This window comes from Oncorhynchus mykiss, chromosome 18 (genome assembly GCF_013265735.2).
Source record: "Oncorhynchus mykiss isolate Arlee chromosome 18, USDA_OmykA_1.1, whole genome shotgun sequence".
NCBI lineage: Eukaryota > Metazoa > Chordata > Actinopteri > Salmoniformes > Salmonidae > Oncorhynchus > Oncorhynchus mykiss.
In genome coordinates, this window is record NC_048582.1 from 68019355 (window position 1) to 68032285 (window position 12931).

The window sequence follows — 12931 nt, forward strand, 5'->3', positions numbered from 1 at the left end:
TCTGTCTTCTAAAAACCTGTTTTTGCATTGTCATTATGGGGTATAGTGTGTTGTATTATAATGAATTAATTCATTTTAGAATAAGGCTGTAACATAACAAAATGTGGAAAAAGTCAAGGGGGCTTAATACTTTCCGAATGCACTGTACACTATATGCTGTAGGGAATGGCGTGCCCTATGTGATAACTTCTGAGTTACCTTTTCAAAACTAGATGCAGGATGTCCCTAGACACTGACCTAAGATCAATTTAACGTTCATGGCCTGGTTGCAAAAAACATCCTAAGTGTTTCTCGTAACGGTTTGCATCAAGGAATAAATTTCCCTTACTTAATTAAGGGAATTGTTTAAGGGTTTTGCATAGAGAAAGAGTATACTCTGGTTACCATGGCAACGACCTGATTCACTGTCTAATGCTAAATGTTTCCTCAAAAGATTGCTTTCATTTTGTGACATAATAAAATACTACTACTATCAAGAAAGGATAACCAAATTGCTTCAAAAGATAATAAACCAAGTTGTTTACAGTTACTTTTTTCTCTCGACTTGTTTATATTACGTTCTAGTAAGTCAAGCTAGCTTAAAGAGTAGCTATAGCGAAATAGCCAGCTAGCTTTGTAGCCAATGATTATGCACCTTCCATTGTTTAACAAAGTAGCTAGCTAGCTAGCTAGCTTAGAGAGTAGCTATAGCGAACTAGCCAGCTAGCTTTGTAGCTAATGATTATCCAAATCAAATCAAATCAAATCAAATGTTATTTGTCACATACACATGGTTAGCAGATGTTAATGCGAGTGTAGCGAAATGCTTGTGCTTCTAGTTCCGACAATGCAGTAATAACAAGTAATCTAACTAACAATTCCAAAACTACTGTCTTGTACACAGTGTAAGGGGATAAAGAATATGTACATAAGGATATATGAATGAGTGATGGTACAGAGCAGCATAGGCAAGATACAGTAGATGGTATCGAGTACAGTATGTACAAATGAGATGAGTATGTAAACAAAGTAGCATAGTTTAAAGTGGCTAGTGATACATGTATTACATAAGGATACAGTCGATGATATAGAGTACAGTATATACGTATGCATATGAGATGAATAATGTAGGGTAAGTAACATTATATAAGGTAGCATTGTTTAAAGTGGCTAGTGATATATTTACATCATTTCCCATCAATTCCCATTATTAAAGTGGCTGGAGTTGAGTCAGTGTCAGTGTGTTGGCAGCAGCCACTCAGTGTTAGTGGTGGCTGTTTAACAGTCTGATGGCCTTGAGATAGAAGCTATTTTTCAGTCTCTCGGTCCCAGCTTTGATGCACCTGTACTGACCTCGCCTTCTGGATGATAGCGGGGTGAACAGGCAGTGGCTCGGGTGGTTGTTGTCCTTGATGATCTTTATGTCCTTCCTGTGACATCGGGTGGTGTAGGTGTCCTGGAGGGCAGGTAGTTTGCCCCCGGTGATGCGTTGTGCAGACCTCACTACCCTCTGGAGAGCCTTACGGTTGAGGGCGGAGCAGTTGCCGTACCAGGCGGTGATACAGCCCGCCAGGATGCTCTCGATTGTGCATCTGTAGAAGTTTGTGAGTGCTTTTGGTGACAAGCCGAATTTCTTCAGCCTCCTGAGGTTGAAGAGGCGCTGCTGCGCCTTCTTCACGATGCTGTCTGTGTGAGTGGACCAATTCAGATTATGCACCTTCCATTGTTTAACTAAGTAGCTAGCTAGCTAGCTAGCTTAGAGAGTAGCTATAGCGAACTAGCCAGCTAGCTTTGTAGCCAATGATTATGCACCTTCCATTGTTTAACTAGCTAGCTAGCTAGTTGATGTTTTTATTTTGTGACCAGTGCAGATGAAAACAATGTTCACCTCCACAAATGCTGATTACATTGATATCTATACTGAATGACGCAGTTAAATGACCTCATGGGCAATCTTAACTCTTTCAATTCATTTGAGGGGGAAATTCACAATAAAATGTGTTGTGCATCTGACTTATTAAAGTTAGGGAAACTTCAAGGGTAAGGAAAATTAATTTAAGGTGTTTTATGCAACCAGGCTACTCTTCAAATCCATCTCCTCTTCTCCTCCCTTCCTCTCCTTCTCTCTTCCTCTCCTTCTCTCCTCCTCTTTTCCTCCTGATCACCTCCTCCCCTCCTCATCAACTCCTCCTCTCTTCCTCTCCTCCTTTCTGCCTCACAGCTCCTTATCTCTTCCTCTCCTACTCTCTTCAGGGTGCTCTTCCCCTGTCTGTCTCTCTGTCTCTCTCTCTCTCTCTCTCTCTCTCTCTCTCCGTGTCTGTTGACAGGAGTTCATCTCAATTGGTGAAGTCTAGCCACTCCATTACCTCAGTAGGGGTCTGAGATAGGAAGAACCATCTCTCTCTCTCTCTCTCACACACACACACACACACACACACACACACACACACACACACACACACACACACACACACACACACACACACACACACACACACACACACACACACACACACACACACACACACACACACACACACACACACACACACACCCACCCGACCTCTCCATTTGTTGATGATGGACATGAAGAGGTTACTGTACACACAGCCCATCACTTCATCCCTAATCAATGTCCCTAATCAGTGTTGTCCATGACCGTGTCTTCAGTCCTGTCTGTCTCTGACTCTTCCATGAGACAGAACTCAGAGGGTTGATTGCTGAACACACACCAGTCACAGCTTTAATAGCTTTCTTCCACCGCACCCCAACAACCTAACGGCCGCCCGCCAAGTCAATTGACTGTATTACATGTGTAATTGAAGAGTACTGACTGACAGATTCTTAACGTGTCGTGGAAGCGTAGCTTCCCCCACCCACCACAAATACTAAGAGATAGATAGATACAGTAGCGCACACACACACACACACATACACACACGCTCACACAGACACACACACACACATGCATACACACACGCTCACACAGACTCACGTGCACATGCACACGTGCGCGCTCATGTCTCAGAGCAGGACACAGCCTCATAAAAATGTCAGAAAATGACATTAAATGACTCTGACATTCCATCACTTCCCCCGCCCATTTAATCAAGATCCATGGTCTATGAACGTGTGTGTGTGTGTCTCTGTCTGTGTGGCTTGAGTGTGTGTGTGTGTGTGTGTGTGTGTGTCTGTCTGTGTGGCTTGAGTGTGTGTGTGTGTGTGTGTGTGTGCGTGTGTGCGTGTGTGCGTGTGTGTGTGTGTGTGTGTGTGTGTGTGTGTGTGTGTGTGTGTGTGTGTGTGTGTGTGTGTGTGTGTGTGTTAGGAAAATCTTTGTGAATTAGTGCCTGTCACATCGTTAAATACTCCGTCCTCAAATATATGATCATGTTTCATCAAGCTGCACTCTGGGGTTCAATACACAATCTAACTCAAGGTCAGACCCCTCTTGGACCGAAGCCTCAGAAAACTCCTGCGTTAGAGCTTTAGCCTGGAGGAACGAGATGGCAGCCGGCTAAGCAGCTAAGAAAAGTGATGAATTCCGACAAAAATATGTCAGAAAGAAACATTTCTTCCCCCAAACTAGTAACAATTTAATAATCATTTTTTTTAATCATCTTTTTTAAATTTTTATAATTACAACCAAAAGTACCAAAAAAGGTACTAGAATACAAAAAGCAGTAAACTCAAAGACACAAAGACACAGTCTAGATGTAGGCTGGACACAGTCTAGATGTAGGCTGGACACAGTCTGGATGTAGGCTGGACACAGTCTAGATGTAGGCTGGACACAGTCTAGATGTAGGCTGGACACAGTCTAGATGTAGGCTGGACACAGTCTAGATGTAGGCTGGACACAGTCTAGATGTAGGGTGGACACAGTCTAGATGTAGGCTGGACACAGTCTAGATGTAGGCTGGACTCAGTCTAGATGTAGGCTGGACACAGTCTAGATGTAGGCTGGACACAGTCTAGATGTAGGCTGGACTCAGTCTAGATGTAGGCTGGACACAGTCTAGATATCAGCAGGACACAGTCTAGATGTAGGCTGGACACAGTCTAGATGTAGGCTGGACACAGTCTAGATGTAGGCTGGACACAGTCTAGATGTAGGCTGGACACAGTCTAGATGTAGGCTGGACACAGTCTAGACGTCAGCAGGACACAGTTTAGATATTGGCAGGACACAGTCTAGATGTAGGCTGGACAGTCTAGATGTAGGCTGGACACAGTCTAGATGTAGGCTGGACACAGTCTAGATGTAGGCTGGACACAGTCTAGACGTCAGCAGGACACCGTTTAGATATTGGCAGGACACAGTCTAGATGTAGGCTGGACACAGTCTAGATATCAGCAGGACACAGTCTAGATGTCAGCAGGACACAGTCTAGATGTCAGCAGGACACAGTCTAGATGTTAGCAGGACACAGTCTAGATGTCAGCAGGACACAGTCTAGATGTCAGCAGGACACAGTCTAGATGTTAGCAGGACACAGTCTAGATGTAGGCTGGACACAGTCTAGATATCAGCAGGACACAGTCTAGATGTCAGCAGGACACAGTCTAGATGTTAGCAGGACACAGTCCAGATGTCAGCAGGACACAGTCTAGATGTTAGCAGGACACAGTCTAGATGTTAGCAGGACACAGTCTAGATGTTAGCAGGACACAGTCTAGATGTTAGCAGGACACAGTCTAGATATTAGCAGGACACAGTCTAGATGTTATTAGGACACAGTCTAGATGTAGGCTGGACACAGTCTAGATGTAGGCTGGACACAGTCTAGATGTAGGCTGGACACAGTCTAGATGTAGGCTGGACACAGTCTAGATGTAGGCTGGACACAGTCTAGATGTAGGCTGGACACAGTCTAGATGTCAGCAGGACACAGTCTAGATGTAGGCTGGACACAGTCTAGATGTAGGCTGGACACAGTCTAGATGTAGGCTGGACACAGTCTAGATGTCAGCAGGACACAGTCTAGATGTAGGCTGGACACAGTCTAGATGTAGGCTGGACACAGTCTAGATGTAGGCTGGACACAGTCTAGATGTAGGCTGGACACAGTCTAGATGTAGGCTGGACACAGTCTAGATGTAGGCAGGACACAGTCTAGATGTAGGCTGGACACAGTCTAGATGTAGGCTGGACACAGTCTAGATGTAGGCTGGACACAGTCTAGATGTTAGCAGGACACAGTCTAGATGTAGGCTGGACACAGTCTAGATGTAGGCTGGACACAGTCTAGATGTAGGCTGGACACAGTCTAGATGTAGGCTGGACACAGTCTAGATGTAGGCTGGACACAGTCTAGATATTAGCAGGACACAGTTTAGATATTGGCAGGACACAGTCTAGATGTAGGCAGGACACAGTCTAGACGTCAGCAGGACACAGTTTAGATATTGGCAGGACACAGTCTAGATGTCAGCAGGACACAGTCTAGATGTCAGCAGGACACAGTCTAGATGTCAGCAGGACACAGTCTAGATGTCAGCAGGACACAGTCTAGATATCAGCAGGACACAGTCTAGATATCAGCAGGACACAGTCTAGATGTCAGCAGGACACAGTCTAGATATCAGCAGGACACAGTATAGATGTCAGCAGGACGGCCAAATGAAAAGATACAGTGACTGGGCCTACAGAGAAACATTTAACAGGAAATACAGTGACTGGGCCTACGGAGATACATTTAGCAGGACATACAGTGGAAATATGTGTCTTCAGAAAGGACTCACACCCCTTGAGTTATTCCACATTTTGTTGTGTTTAGATGGCTGCGTCTTTGCTATAAAGGTTCTCAGTTGCCATTATGTAAGCACTCTCGGAGTATTCATTTATAGACACTGAATGGATTTGAGAGTCAAACAGGCTATGGTGAAGCGCATATAATTAAAGATGGACTTTGTGATAACTCTGACTTGTGTGTGGTAACTCTGACAGCCTGAACTCTAAATTGATTAAATATATATTTTGCCATTATGCAATACATGATAGAATACATGTTATAATCACCTTTTGCAGCAATTACAACTGTCAGTCATTCTGGGTAAGTCTCTAAGAGCTTGTCAATATTGCCCAAAATTATTTTTCAAAATTCTTCAAGCCATGTCAAGTTGGTTGTTGATGATTGCTAGTCAGCCATTTTCAAGCCTTGCCGTAGATTTTCAAGCAGATTTAAGTCAAACCTTTTAACTCGGCCACTCAGGAACATTTACTGTCTTCTTCGTAAGCAACTGCAGTGTAGATTTAGTCTTGTGTTTTAGGTTATTGTCCACTTTGACATTATGGGGTATTGTGTGTAGGCCAATGAAAGAAAATCTCAATTTAATATTATTTTTAGAATTCAGGCTGTAACACAACAAAATGCGTAAAAAGTCAAGGGGTGTGAATACTTTCTGAAGGCCCTGTACAGCACTATCAAAAGTCATTCATCTATCTGACAACACAACTCCCATGTTGACTCCACAGAACCTGCGCCGTTAGCAGCATTTACATAAGCCACTCACACACTCACTAGATGATTTATTATTTTTTTAAAGGGCCAATCGGAGCCAAGGTGAGAGGAGAGGATGGTGGTAGCTAGCTGTCACCATGGTAACAGGGTCAGGAAGAGGTTAATGGGTTAGGACGGTTAGCGGAGCTGCTAAATTAGCCTCCGTGGCTCTACAGGGGTGACCGTGCCCCGTGGTGCCCTGGCCCCAATTGACCCCCCCCCCCCCTCCTGGGCTGACACCTCAGAAAACGCCTGCGTTAGTACTTTAGCCTGGAGGAACGCGATGTAGCTGGCTAGGTGAAATAGTATCACAGACCACACATACAGACACACACAGAAAAATAATTTATGCACGCATACTGTCGTGGAAATTTCCTATATTACCAAGTCATGAGAGAGCAAACCACACACAAGTCAGAGTTATCACAAAGGCCATCTTTAATTATATGAGCTTCACCATAGCCCTGTTTGACTCTCAGATCAATTCAGTGTCTATAAATGAATACTCCGAGAGTGCTTACATAATGGCAACTGAGAACCTTTATAGCAAAGACGCAGCCATCTAAACTCACATGACAAATAACAGATCTTAGGAACCTTATACAAAATACCTTTTACCAGAAAAAAAGGAGAATCCTATAGCCAGACAGCGTTAGCTATAAATTATCCTTCAGTTTGCCATCTTAGACAAAGTTCTTATCTCGTTCTTGGTACCATTTAGGACCAACACATTACCTGGCATATACAGTGCCTTGCGAAAGTATTCGGCCCCCTTGAACTTTGCGACCTTTTGCCACATTTCAGGCTTCAAACATAAAGATATAAAACTGTATTTTTTTGTGAAGAATCAACAACAAGTGGGACACAATCATGAAGTGGAACGACATTTATTGGATATTTGAAACTTTTTTAACAAATCAAAAACTGAAAAATTGGGCGTGCAAAATTATTCAGCCCCTTTACTTTCAGTGCAGCAAACTCTCTCCAGAAGTTCAGTGAGGATCTCTGAATGATCCAATGTTGACCTAAATGACTAATGATGATAAATACAATCCACCTGTGTGTAATCAAGTCTCCGTATAAATGCACCTGCACTGTGATAGTCTCAGAGGTCCGTTAAAAGCGCAGAGAGCATCATGAAGAACAAGGAACACACCAGGCAGGTCCGAGATACTGTTGTGAAGAAGTTTAAAGCCGGATTTGGATACAAAAGATTTCCCAAGCTTTAAACATCCCAAGGAGCACTGTGCAAGCGATAATATTGAAATGGAAGGAGTATCAGACCACTGCAAATCTACCAAGACCTGGCCGTCCCTCTAAACAAGGAGAAGACTGATCAGAGATGCAGCCAAGAGGCCCATGATCACTTTGGATGAACTGCAGAGATCTACAGCTGAGGTGGGAGACTCTGTCCATAGGACAACAATCAGTCGTATATTGCACAAATCTGGCCTTTATGGAAGAGTGGCAAGAAGAAAGCCATTTCTTAAAGATATCCATAAAAAGTGTCGTTTAATGTTTGCCACAAGCCACCTGGGAGACACACCAAACATGTGGAAGAAGGTGCTCTGGTAAGATGAAACCAAAATTGAACTTTTTGGCAAGAATGCAAAACCACCATGTTTGACAGTGGGGATGTTGTGTTCAGGGTGATGAGCTGTGTTGCTTTTACGCCAAACATAACGTTTGGCGTAAAAGCAACACAGCTCATCACCCTGAACACACCATCCCCACTGTCAAACATGGTGGTGGCAGCATCATGGTTTGGGCCTGCTTTTCTTCAGCAGGGACAGGGAAGATGGTTAAAATTGATGGGAAGATGGATGGAGCCAAATACAGGACCATTCTGGAAGAAAACCTGATGGAGTCTGCAAAAGACCTGAGACTGGGACGGAGATTTGTCTTCCAACAACATGATCCAAAACATAAAGCAAAATCTACAATGGAATGGTTCAAAAATAAACATATCCAGGTGTTAGAATGGCCAAGTCAAAGTCCAGACCTGAATCCAATCGAGAATCTGTGGAAAGAACTGAAAACTGCTGTTCACAAATGCTCTCCATCCAACCTCACTGAGCACGAGCTGTTTTGCAAGGAGGAATGGGAAAACATTTCAGTCTCTCGATGTGCAAAACTGATAGAGACATACCCCAAGCGACTTACAGCTGTAATCGCAGCAAAAGGTGGCGCTACAAAGTATTAACTTAAGGGGGCTGAATAATTTTGCGCGCCCAATTTTTCTGTTTTTGATTTGTTAAAAAAGTTTGAAATATCCAACAAATGTCGTTCCACTTCATGCTTGTGTCCCACTTGTTGTTGATTCTTCACAAAAAAATACAGTTTTATATCTTTATGTTTGAAGCCTGAAATGTGGCAAAAGGTCGCAAAGTTCAAGGGGGCCGAATATATATAATACTGTATCTATGCACCGATTCTGTTTCCTTCCAGACAAGTTTTGGAAATTGACCTTCACACCTTTTTCCTGCGAAACAAAACCTTGAGTGCCAATGTCACCTTGTAAAGCAGTGGTCACCAACTTGTCGATTGCAATCGACTGGTCAATCTTTACGGTGTTCCTAGTCAATCAACAAACATTTCCGTAGAAAAGCCAATGATAAAGGCTTAAGCCATCTTTTTGTTTTTGTGCTGCACAGCTGGTGGTAGGTCCACTTGACTCAGAAGCCCTGCGCACCGGGTAGGCAAGTTGTTCCTATTGTGAACCATTTAATGTCTGAAAAGACGCTGCCTACAAGGCAGGCCGGGAGATCTGTGGCTAAATCCAGTGCCCCTATGTTAGCCAATTACATTTCACCTTTATTTAACTTCTTATGGCTGGGTGGTAGTATTGAGTAGCTTGGATGAATAAGGTGCCCAGAGTAAACTGCCTGCTACTCAATCCCAGTTGCTTATATATGCAGATTATCAGTAGATGTGGATAGAAAACACTCTGAAGTTTCTAAAACTGTTTGAATGATGTCTGTGAGTATAACAGAACTCATATGGCAGGTCAAAAACCTGAAAGAAATCCAACTAGGAAGTGGGAAATCTGAGGTTTGAAGTTTTTCAATTCTTTGCCTATCCAAGATACAGTATAAATTTGGTCCGATTGCACTTCCTAAGGTTTCCACTAGATGTCAACAGTGTTTAGAACCTTGTTTGAGGCTGTGAAGTAGGGGGGAATGAGAGCTGATTGAGGCAGGTGTCTGGCAGAGTGCTATGAGCTCATTCAGGCGCGCTCCTGTGAGAGGTAGCTGCGTTCCATCGCATTTCTAAAGACAAACAAATTCTCCGGTTGAAACATTATTGAATATTTATGTTAAAAACATCCTAAAGATTGATTCTATACATCGTTTGACATGTTTCTACGAACTGAAAATGGAATTTTTGGACTGGACTTTTTTCACGACCTGCCTGTCGTGAATTTGGATTTTGTGAATTCAAAAGGAGGTATTTGGACACAAATGATGGACTTTATCGAACAAAACAAACATTTATTGTGGAACTGGGATTCCTGGGAGTGCATTCTGATGAAGATCATCAAAGGTAAGTGAACATTTATAACGCTATTTCTGACTTTTACTGACTCCACAACATGCCGGATATCTGTATGGCTTGTTTTTGTGTCTGAGCGCCGTACTCAGATTGTTGCATGGTGTGCATTTTCGGTAAAGCTTTTTTGAAATCTGACACAGCGGTTGCATTAAGGAGAAGTTTGTCTAAAGTTCCATGCATAACACTTGTATTTTCATCAACATTTATGATGAGTATTCCTGTAAATTGATGTGGCTCTCTGCAAAATCACCGGATGATTTGGAAGAAAAACATTACTGAACGTAATGCGCCAATGTAAACTGAGATTTTTGGATATAAATATGAACTTTATTGAACAAAACATACATGTATTGTGTAACATGCAGTCCTATGAGTGTCATCTGATGAAGATCATCAAAGGTTAGTGATTCATTTTATCTCTATTTCTGCTCTTTGTGACTCCTCTCTTTGGCTGGAAAAATGGCTGTGTTGTTCTGTGACTAGGTACTGACCTAATATAATCGTTTGTGGAGCTTTCGTCGTAAAGCCTTTTTGAAATCGGACACTGTGGCATAATTAAAAACAAGTTTATCTTTAAGGATTTTAATTTTGAGATTTTTGGCGCCCTGCACTTTCACTGGCTGTTGCCATATCGATCCCGGTAGCGGGATCTAAGCCATAAAAAGTTTTAACTAGGTAAGACAATTAAGAAAAAAATATTATTTATAATTACGGCCAAACCCGGATGACCCTGGGCCACTTGGGCGTCGCCCCATGGGACTCCCAATCACGGCCGGGTGTGATACCGCCTGGAATCAAACCAGGGTCTGTAGTGACGCCTCTAGCACTGAGATGCAGTGCCTTAGACCGCTGCGCCACTCGGGAGCCCAAATCACTGTGTTTACAGCAAAGTTTGATACTAGCCTCCATGAAATTTTGACACTTTTAAAAACCATGACCAAAGAGAGACTGTCAAAGATTTCAGCAACGAGCTGCTGTTTTTATGAGTTTGTTTTTAATTCAGGACTCTCAAGACAGTTTTTATTCAACACTATTACAAAACATACAGTGGGGCAAAAATGCATTTAGTCAGCCACCAATTGTGCAAGTTCTATCACTTAAAAATATGAGAGAGGCCTGTAATTTTCATCATAGGTACACTTCAACTATGACAGACAAAATAGTACATAGTCACAACTAAGGGCTTAGAGCTACAATTGTCATTGTGAAAATGTATGTCAAGTTATTTGTAACATCATTATAGTCCCAACTGGGAGAATGCTATTCATTGACTATAACTCAGCATTACACAACCATAGTACCCCCAAAGCTCATCACTAAGCTAAGGATCCTGGGACTTAACACCTCCCTCTGCGACTGGATCCTAGACTTCTTGATGGGCCACCCCCTGGTGGTGAGGGTAGGGTGCAACACATCTGTCACGCTGATCCTCAACTCTAGAGATCCCCAGGGGTGCGTGCTCAGTCCCCTCCTGTACTCCCTGTTCACCCACGACTGCATGGCCAGGCATGACTCCAACACCATCATTACATTTGCAGATGACACAACAGTGGTAGGCCTGATCACCGACAACAACGAGACAGTCTATAGGGAGGAGGTCAGAGACCTGGCTGGGTGGTGCCAGAATAACAACCTATCCCTCATCATAACCAAGACAAAGGAGATGATTGTAGACTACAGGAAAAGGAGCACCGAGCACGCCCCCATTCTCATCGACGAGGCTGTATTGGTGCAGGTTGAGAGCTTCAAGTTCCTTGGTGTCCACATCAACAACAAACTAGAATGGTCCGAACACACCAAGAAAACAGTTGTAAAGAGGGCGAGACAAAGCCTATTCCCCCCTCAGGAAACTAAAAAGATTTGGCATGGGTCCTGAGATCCTCGAAAGGTCCAACAGCCGCAACATCGAGAGCATGGTTGCATCACTGCCTGGTACAGCAATTGCTTGGCCTCTGACCGCAAGGCACTACAGAGGGTAGGAAGGGAGGAGAAAAATGGAGTCGTGATCTGATTTGCCGAAGGGAGGGTGGGGGAGGGCCTTGTAGGCATCTCGAAAAGATGAGTAGCAATGATCGAGTGTTTTCCCTTAACGACTACTACAGTCAATGTGTTGACAGAACTTCGGTAGTGTTTTCCTCAATTTTGCTTTGTTAAAATACCCACCTATGTGTTTCCATAGCACTTCTATTGTTTTGGTCGAGTTCCATTGACTTCTTTACCACATCTGTCAGAGGTTTAGTCCCATTGTTGAGTCAATATTATTCCTATCAGATCAGTTTAGTCCCATTATTGAGTCATCATTATTCCTATCAGATCAGTTTAGTCCCATTATTTAATGATCATCTTAGAGTGTACCCCAGGATTTGAAGATAACCCTCTAGTGGTGTGGGGACTATGCTTTGACAAAGTGTGTGGGGTTATATCCTGCCAGGTTGGCCCTTTCCGGGGGTATAGTCGGATGGGGCCACAGTGTCTCCCGATCCCTCCTGTCTCAGCCTCCAGTATTTATGCTGCAATAGTTTTTGTGTTGGGGGGCTAGGGTCAGTCTGTTATGTCTGGAGTATTTCTTCAGTCTTATCCGGTGTCCTGTGTGAATTTATGTATGCTCCCTCTAATTCTCTTTCTCTCAATCTCTCTTTCTCTCTTCTCTCAGAGGACCTGAGCCCTAGGACCATGCCTCAGGACTAACTGGCCTGATGACTCCTTGCTGTCCCCAGTCCACCTGGTCGTGCTGCTGTTCCAGTTTCAACTGTTCTGCCTGAGGCTATGGAACCCTGACCTGTTCACTGGACACGCTACCTTGTTCCAGACCTGCTGTTTTCGACTCTCTCTCTCTACTGCACCTGCTGTCTCTAACTCTGAATGATCGGCTATGAAAATCCAACTGACATGTACTCCTG